This window comes from Bos javanicus, chromosome 10, assembly GCF_032452875.1.
Source record: "Bos javanicus breed banteng chromosome 10, ARS-OSU_banteng_1.0, whole genome shotgun sequence".
Taxonomy (NCBI): Eukaryota; Metazoa; Chordata; class Mammalia; order Artiodactyla; family Bovidae; genus Bos; species Bos javanicus.
The window spans coordinates 7985925-7995876 of record NC_083877.1 but is presented as its reverse complement, the minus strand read 5'-3'; the positions used below and the strand labels follow the sequence as shown (position 1 = coordinate 7995876).

General features: G+C 43.8%; 1 pseudogene; it reads right to left on the bottom strand.

The window, feature by feature from the left end:
* Nucleotides 1-3378: 3378 nt before the first annotated feature.
* Nucleotides 3379-5527, bottom strand: LOC133255580 (protein MIX23-like; annotated as a pseudogene).
* Nucleotides 5528-9952: the final 4425 nt, after the last annotated feature.

The window sequence follows — 9952 nt, the reverse complement described above, 5'->3', positions numbered from 1 at the left end:
ATCTGATGGTCTCAGGCCAAGGGGAGAGAGAGCTAACACAGAAAGCTCCGCCAAGATTCATTTTTAAAGCAACAAGCTTCTATTCCATGAGCTGCCATTTATTCGAAAGGTCATCTGTTCAAGTCCTTGGCCACTTGGCTTCCTCTAAACCATTTTGCAGATAACCTAACTTGGGAAAGAATCTCATGCCTGGGGTCAGTTTCTTTTAGGGAACATTTACTCAGAATTTGAATGAGCTGGCTTCCCTGGAGGGCCAGTGGTTTGACCTTGGCCTCTGGTCTGGCAGGGACTCGTGGGTACATAGAGTCCTGGGTATCTGTCTGTCTCCCTACATATCTTGCTGTTGAAAGCTACCAGCATGTAAGTACCTTGCACCCCTCCCGACCTCCACCTTCAGTTGAAATGATCAGAGACAAAATTCTTGGCAAAAGATTCCCAGCTATGGAATTTGCAGTTGTTGGCATGTGGCCAGAGCCTGGGTCTGTCGGTTTTGTGGATCTAGGGTGAGGCAGAGGTTGAGATTCACCTGCTTGGTTTTTTCCCCTCATACAAAGGACCTTTCTAGAGTTGGTCTGGAACCACACTCAATACGTATGGAGGGCTGATTCTTAATTGAGGACAGCCATGGTGCAAATGAGCTTTAAACATTGCCACTCACTCCACACACAGATCCCAGAGGTATTACAACCTGGGCACCGAAGCCCATTTTCAGTTTTCCAGGTTTTCACACCGAGCCCAGAGCTGATTATTAATTACTCGTCTTCCTTGACTTGTATCTGACAGGGCTTTTACCTTCTTCCACTAATACAGAGGAGTCTTTCCCCAAGACAATGCGAATAATTTCTTCATCACTCAGCACAGTTTTCCCCTTTCTTGACAATGCAGTGTTCACATTTCTAAAGAAGCAGCTTGCTTTTCCATTTTACCTGAACCCTCCGTGGGCATAGATCCTAATGTCTTGACAGATGCCAGTCCCAATTAATTTATGGTGAGATTGCAAAGGGTAACAAGGGGCTGACTAACAGATAACAGGGCAGGATTCCCTGCTGGGTCAGGGCAGGACTGAGGCTGCGCTGCTGCCTTTGAACTCGCGGATGGGACAAGTGCTGCCTCCATCACCGAGAGGCAGCATTAGGTGCAGAAGGGGTCCTCATTGTTGCTGAGATTTCGCAGCTAAGCCTCCCAGACAACTGCACTTCCTTTCCCCAACGCAACTTCCTAAAGATGAAAAGTCACCAACAGAAATCAGAGAGGATGCATATATTATGTCCAACTTCACTGTATTTAAATTAATGTGACTTGGTGGCCCCATCCTACTTGGAGCAAGGAATCTGTCTTTCCTCTCCAGATCCCTCTCTTGGATAGAACCAGGAATCCCAGGGGGCCCCTTGGGATGCAGTGGGCACCCCTGGGATTCCTGGACCTACTCAGGAGAGGAATCTGGGGATTCCTCTGTCATGATCAGTGCAAAGGGCCCCATCCCCCATGGCTCTCCTTGCTCCCACTGTATGTACCCAGGGACAGGGTAAGAGAACCTTCAAGCATCAGCTGCCCACCCCACCATGCCCAGAAGCCCCTCCGCTTTCCAATCCTCTAAGCAGGCTCACACCCACTCCAGTGTTCTTGCCTGGAGAATCCCAGAGACAGGGGAGTGTGGTGGGCCCCAGTCTACAGGGTTGCACAGAGTGGGACGACTGAAGCGACTTAGCAGCACCAGCAGCAGCAGCAGGCTCACAGTCCTCTCCCTTGAATAACAACCCAGTCACGGTTAATTCCTTGCTAAAAACACTCTAAAGAAAAAGAGTAACAAGGGCTCTTCTACAAAATGTATTATAGACATAGACCAGAGTTTTAAGAAAATCTTGAGGAAGGCATGCGCCTCAAATGTTGGCTGAAGTTATTTTTACTATAATGGTATGTTTTCCAAAGAAAGTATAAATATCTTGTGTTTATCCAACTATAAAAAGCACAAATTCAACACAAACAAAACTAAATTAAACAGCCAAATTCAATTTAACAATACTGATAGAACATGTCAGATAATAAGATTTTAACTGAAATGGAACTGCCACTTTTAGAAGTAATTAAAATAATTGTTGACATTTTCTGAGCAAGTTTCTGGCCACAGTATGAAGTGACTTCTTTATCTAACTCCACAATAGCTCTAGCGCTCAGTACAGGGTCTGTATGTGCTGTGCTCAGTTGCTTCAGTCGTGTCTGACTCTTTGCAACCCTTTGGACTGTAGCTCACCAGGCTCCTCTTTCCATGGGATTTTTTAGGCAAGAATACTGGAGTGGGTTGCCATTTCCTCCTCCAGGGATCTTCCTGACCCAAAGATTGAACCCGAGTCTCCCTCAGCTCCTGCATTGCAGGCAGATTCTTTCCCGGTTGAGCCATCTGGGTACTATTGTTAATTCCCATATTACTGAGAAAGACAATGGGCCCAGAGAGGTTAGATTATTCTTCAGATGAGGAGATTCATCTGAAAGGGTGCAGAGTCCAAGCTTTGAACCCAAGATATCTGACCCAGGGCCTCTACCTCTTCTCCACTCATGCAGAAGAACAGATACCAATTTGATATCTTTATATTGATTCTGAGAACATTCTCCAAAAAAGTCAAATTCACAGAGAATCAGTCTTGCTCTCCTGTTCCATGTAGGGATGTAGTGATTATTTGTAACGATTACCAACTTGTGTTGGGATGCATGATATGAACAAGGGAGTCTTGTGCTACTCTGACGTCAGAAATTTTTGCCATGGCCTCTGTGAGGAATCATTGATCTCTAAATAAAGGTCAGTAATAGGTTGTCTTACTCGATAATTTGCTGCCCTGGCAAAGATGTTATAAATGATGTCTCTGCTTTCCCAAATAGTCTAAAGACAACTGTAAGACTTATTTACCAAATTAGTGTATTCTAACTGGCATGGCCCTTTCCTTCTACATGAATGGAGGTAATAGAAACCTATGACTCTGCTAAATTTCTTTTATGTAAATAAGGAGTACGAGCGTCTAGGTCTCTAAATGAATTCTGGTGGCTCCCTGTGGAGTCTGCTCCCAGAAGCCCACAGCCCCACACTTGCTTTAGAGTTAACTCTAAAAACATACACACTACTACATATAGAGTAGGTAAACAGCAAGCACCTACTGTGGATCACAGGGAACCCTACTGTTTATCTTGGAATAATCTATAATGGAAAAGAATCTTGGACTTCTCTGGTGGTTCAGTGGTTAGGAGTCAGTGTTATAACTGCTGGGGCCTGGACTCAATCCCTGGTGGGAGATCTAAGCCGTGAAACACAGCCAAAAAAAAAAAAAAAAGAAAGAAAGAAAGAAAGAAATCCGAGAAAGAATATATATATTTTTAATTGAAGTATTTGCAATGTACATGTATAGATGTATAACTGAATCACTTTGCTATACACTTGAAACTAACACAACATTGCAAATATGTCAATAAAAAAAAAAATCTCAGGAGACCTAAAGTGAGTTTGGGGATTAATATGACGCAGCCGATGCTGTCAGGGCCCTGCTTGCATTCCTTGAAGCTCACTGATTCATCGTCCTTCTCTGGCTGACTTTCAGCTGTCTACACCTGCACTGAGGATTTTTTTTCTGAAACCATTCACTTTCCTGAATGTGGTCCTGCTCAGAAGTCGAAAAGTGATGGGGAATTAACACCCCCAGCCCTGACCCCAGGAGCAGTACCTGGGCTTCCCTGGTGGCTCAGATGGTTAAGAATCTGCCTGCAATGCAGGAGACCTGGGTTCAGTCCCTGGGTTGGGAAGATCCCCTGGAGTAGGAAATGGCAACCCACTCCAGTATTCTTGCCTGGAGAATTCCATGGACAGGGGAGCTTGGCAGGCTATAGTCCATTGGGTCGCAAAAAGTGGGACTGAGCAACCAACACTTTCACTTCACTTCCTCCCCTGATCCAGAGGCAACACTCAACCTGTAACTCTCGGGTGCCGGTGTAGGAAAGGTATGTTTTAATTCATTCTTTGCAGGCTTGAAGTGAATTTGGCAGTGTTCATTAAACACCTCCCGGCTCCTGTCATTGACCACTTTTTCAACATTCAGTTCTGACTGCATCCATTTCAACTCTGTCTGTTCTTTTCTAACTTCCTTTAATAATGTTAAATCATCCAAATTCTTTTCTGTCTCGTCTCAGAGCTGTTTTACTACTGATGAGGTCTGAGCTATACTGTTTTAAATGACTCTGTCCCAACTGACATAGGCCACCATCAATGACTCAAAGTTGCTTACAGATTTGGCTGGCATTAATTTTCCCAGGGAAGGACCCTGTTGGAACCGTGGTGTTTAATTCATGCGCTATTCTGCCATCAATCGTCCTCACCTTGAGTAATTTCTGGAACTCGGCGAACTCCTCTCAGCTCACACAGCCACTGGGCACCTCCATAAACAGCTAAAGCCCGTTTTTAAAAAAAGGAGCTTATGGAAGAATTAATCAGATTTTTCAAATACTAGATAATATATGGGTTACATACATACATTCATTTTTAAGAATAAGAGGACTGACATAATTATGCAACAAAAATCAGTCAGAATAAAGGTTTCTGTTTTGTTATGAGTAAATAATGTTTGCTCCTTGAGAAGGAAGGAGAAATTCCAGAGGAAAATAAATGACCAGCCCTTTTGATACAAGTATAAAGTCTATCAGAGGAAAAAGTACAGCTCTGGTTATGTGTGTTAACAAAATGCTGTACTGAACGTTCTGGTAGCTGTTGAGGACAAATAAAGACACTCTTGGCTTCAGAGTCTGGCTAAAGACATTTTCAAGTTTTGTAGAATTCTAGGGTTCCACAAGATAATTATGCAAGAAGTGTGAACCTGTCAAATGTAGGTATAGACTCATAGAATTTTCTAACATTTTCATCTCCTGCTTGAATAACATACCAAGCACGAAATACTAATCGGTGGCTAGGAAATGCTCCAGAGTGCCTGCTTCAAAATTGCTGTAGATTAAAACAAAGAAAAAAACTAGTAGAGGAAGTTCTGAATACCTTTGTACCTTGGGGAGAAAATAAAGAATGTAGTATCAGGGCGTGTTTTTCTGTTTGTATATTTGGTTTTTGTTTTGTTTTAATGTGCACTGCGTTTTTGTTAGAGAGGTAGTACATACTTGGGCTTCCCAGGCAGCGCTAGTGGTAAAGAACCCACCTGCCAATGCAGGAGGCATAAGAGACATGGTTGGATCCCTGGGTCAGGAAGATCCCCAGGAGGGGGGCATGGCAACCCACTCCAGTATTCTTGCCTGGAGAATCCCGTGGACAGAGGAGCCTGGCGGGCTATAGTGCATGGGGATGCAAAGAGTCGGACATGACTGAAGCGACTTAGCATGCAGCAAGCACATACTCAAAAAGGGTAAATTCATGAAAGGAAAAAAGTAACCCAACTCTCCAAACACAAATTTAAATGTGTTGGTATATTCCCTATCAGCCTTTGCTAATAGATCCCACATGAATTTGTTTTTTCTTCCCATATTTCTGGTTTCATATTGCATGTACATACTGCATCTTGCTTTTTTAAAAATTAAGTATTATAAGCACTTAATACCATTACATACACTTAATATATATCATTTGGAATGGGTATAATAGTTTTGGAAAAGCAGTCCTCCAGGGTTTGGCATTTAGCAGGTTTCCAGTCTTTTAACTAATAAGCAAATACAAATGCTCTTAAAAACTAGAAGTCTATTTTTTTGTTACTTATAATTATTTCTCGGAGAAGGCAATGGCACCCCACTCCAGTACTCTTGCCTGGAAAATGGACATGAACATGGACAGAGGAGCCTGGTAGGCTGCAGTCCATGGTGTCGCAAAGAGTCAGACATGACTGAGCGACTTCACTTCCACTTTTCCCTTTCATGCATTGGAGAAGGAAATGGCAACCCACTCCAGTGTTCTTGCCTGGAGAATCCCAGGGACGGGGAAGCCTGGTGGGCTGCCGTCTATGGTGTCGCACAGAATCGGACACGACTGAAGTGACTTAGCAGCAGCAGCAGCATAATTATTTCTTGAGGCTAGCTTCCCAAAAGTCATGCAACTGGGTCCAAGGTTGTGTACATCATAAGGATGATGACAATTTGTCTATTGCTCTCCTAAAGCATGCCCATCAGAATTCTCTTACTCTTGCTGGTATTTATATTTTCCTTCTTTCCATCCTTCCTTTGGTGGCTGTTTACAGCTATCACAGGAAAAAAACCACTGCTAATTAGATAGGTGTCAGTGCTGTGTCCCTGGTGGCTCAGACGATAAAGAATTCGCCTGCAACACAGGAGACCTGGGTTTGATCCCTGGGTCAGGAAGATCCCCTGGAGGAGGGCATGGCAACCCACTCCAGTACTCTTGCCTGGAGAATTCTGTGGACAGAGGAGCCTGGCAGCCTGCAGTCCATGGGGTCATAGAGTCAGACATAACTGAGCAACTAACACACTTTTTCAGAGTTGTCTTCTTTTAAACTGTAGCTATTCGACTATTACTGAGATGCAATATTTTTCCCATAAAATTTATAGTTCCTCTTTCACTATCTAGTATTTTTTTATTTTTTATTTTCCTATCCACTTGTAACAGGGCTTCTATAATGGAGAATTAGAGCTTCCCGGGTGGCACTAGTGTTAAAGAACCCACCTGCTAATGCAGCAGATGTGGGTTCAACTCCTGGGTCAGGAAGATCCCCTGGGGTAGGAAATGGCAACCATTCCAGTTAGTATTCTTGCCTGGAAAATCCCATGGACAGAGGAGCCGGAGGGCTAAATCCACGGGGTCACATGGAGTCAGACACGACTGAGCACGCATACATACACAATGGAGGATTTACCCCAGGTCAACTTCCTAGATCTTTGTTTTCTCCCAGGCACAGACAGAATCGTGACTCCTGTCAGGATGATCCTTGGGCTGACTCATTTGCCTGAGGATTTCCAAAGCTGCTCATTCCAGCACCATCAAGATGGAAGCTCCTGAGGCTGACTAGGATCCCAGCATGTCTGTGAGGTCACCATTTCCAGCCAGACCCAGAGACAAGCAGCATATACACATCTGCTTTCTGGTAGCCAGGAGCTGCTGCTATCTGCCGGGCACTATCTTTACAAAAGGGAGTCTGGAGTTGCCGCTCTAAACCCCCAGCCTTTTGTGGGATGGTTTTATGTATGAGATTAGAACTTTTAAGCTATCTTTCCCCTTGTCGGGGGGGGGGGGGGGGAGAGGGCCCACAAGGGGAGAAATAATTCAGCAAGAAAGATATCACCTAAAACAAATTTTGATTAAGCACTCATGAGACTGCTGCATTAAAAACTGCCCCAGAAAGTGATTACAAGGATATGAGAATTGAATTTTCTGAGTGTCTGGACCTCTGAGCTGGCCCAGTTTTGCCTCAGGGTCATATCTCAGGACCCTGCTACTCAAAGTATGGTCCAAGGACCCGCGATGTCAATGTGGCCTGGGAACTTGTTAGACTCACAGCCCCGTCCCCTCCCAGACCTAGTGCATCAGCCTGGAGTCTACTGATAATCCAAACACATGTTAAATTTGAGAGGCACTGGTAAAGCAGTGGTGTCAATTCTGGCATAACACATTTAGAATCCCACAAGGGGCTTGAATGCAATATGAATGTCCAGGCCTCGCCCCCAGAGAGCAGGGACTGGCCTTTAGAATTGTTTAGAAGCTCTCTAGCCATGCCCTGTGCATCCAGAGATGAGAACTGACCTAGAGTTTCTAAAAATTCCTTCTAACAAGGCAACATTGATTAAAAAAACAAAAACAAAACACTGTCTCTGAAATGTGAGGTCTTCAAATTCCATGCTTCTTAACTGTTACGCTTTACGATTAAACCCCCAAATCAGCTCCTGGAGGAGAGGGAAACACTGAAAAAGACATTTTTTTTTTTTTTAACTTTGTTTTGGCCAGTTTCAAGAGCACTAGGTATCTCAGATAAGAAATGAAATATCACAAACACACAAAACTGGAGAAGGAAACGGCAACCCACTCCAATATTCTTGCCTGGAAAATCCCACGGACAGAGGACGCTGGTGGGCTACACTTCACAGGGTCACACGACTGAACACGCACGCATGAGGGGGTAGAAGGAGATGGGTTGGTAGCAATAAACAGGTAGAACTAAAAAAAAGCACACACCCACAAAACAACTGAAATCTTGCTGCTAAATGCTTCTTAGTAATGACAATCCCTGCCTCGGTCATGTTCTTACTCCCTGGCATGGGTGACACAGCACACTAAAATGACCCAGTTTTGTGGTAATTAAGATGGGTGAGGCTTCCCTGGTGGCTCAGGAATAAAGAATCCGCCTGCCAGCATAGCAGATGTGGGTTTGATCCCTGGCTAGGAGGATCCCACGTGCCTTGGAGCAACTAAACCCCTGCACCACAACTACTGAGCCTGCGCTCTAAGGCGCGGGAGCCAGAACTACTGAGCCTGCGCTCTAGGGCGCGGGAGCCAGAACTACTGAGCCCACGTGCTGCAACCGCCGAAGCCCAGGTGCCCTAGGGCCCACACTCTGTAACAAGCCACAGCCACAGGAAGCCCCCATATAGCAACTGGAAAGTAGCCCCCACTCGCCACAACTAGAGAAGAGCCTGTGTAGCAATGAAGACCTGGCACAGCCAAATAAAGAATTAAAACATTAAAAAAAAAAAGGGTAAAATAGTCCGGCTGGCCCTGCCACCACCCCATGTCTTCAGGCTACCATAAAAGCAATTTCAAAGCTAACTCTCCAGTGTTCACGAGTCACTTCCCGAAGTGATGACCGGCCCACGGGGTAGAAACCTCCTGTGCTATCTGAACTCATGATGCTGCTGAATATGGCATCTGCTTTTTATTCTGGCTTGTTCTGTCCAGAAGACCAGTGTGCAGTGCCCAAGAGTGCGTGTCTGTTCTCTTAATAGAGGTGCCACAGTGGGTGGGTCAGGGCGGCTGATGGAAACAAGGCCTCATAAAGCTTTTCATTCACTAGCCACACGGGCCGTGCTGCCTGAAGTCAGTTCCTACTGTTCCAAGACACTGATCTCCCAGCTGAGAGGCTGCCAGATACCCAATGGGGTGGCCTGTAGCTATACACCAACTGTTCACCTCTTTGTGCTTTGTAATAGGACCAGTTTCCATGTCTTCTTGAAGGTAACAAAGTTGGTAACTCTTGCATAACAGCAGTGTTTCCAAATTTTCTTGAGACTTTAATATGCCTAAAAATTATGAGGCCCCTAAAGAGGTTTTTGCTTTTTTTTTTTTTTCATGTAGGTGATATCCAGTAGTGTACTGGAGTCAGCTGGTACCAGTTCATGAGAATACAACATTCAGGAACTTTTCAAGCCAAATGTTAAAACATTAGAAACTTAAGATTGGCCACAAAGGGAATATTTATACCATGGAAATTGGCAAATGCTATTAATAACTATTAGAATCTTTTTTCTTTTTTGGGAGATTGGGTTTAGTAGCAAACCACAGATTCTATTTACATTTTAGACATTAAAATGGAGAATTTTTGAAAATGCTTCCGTTAAAAATAACAACAAACCCATTGCTCAGCCATAAAAAGGAATGAAATAATGCCATTTGCAGCAACAGGATAGACCTAGAGGTCATACTAAGTCAACTAAAGACAAATACATCACTTTAATGTGAAATCTAAAAAGAATTATACAAATGAACTTATTTATGAACAGAAACAGGCTTACATAGAAAACAAAAATTTATGGTTACCAAAGTGGAAAGAAGTTGTGGGGTGGTAAATTAGGAGTTTGGGATTAACAGATACAAACTATCAAATATAAAACAAATAACAAGGTCTTAATGTATAGCATAGGGAACTATATTCAACATCTTGTAACAATCCACAATGGAAGGAATCTGAAAAATAATATGTATTACATGTATAACTGAATCATTTTGCTGTACACCAGAAACTAACATTATAAATCAACT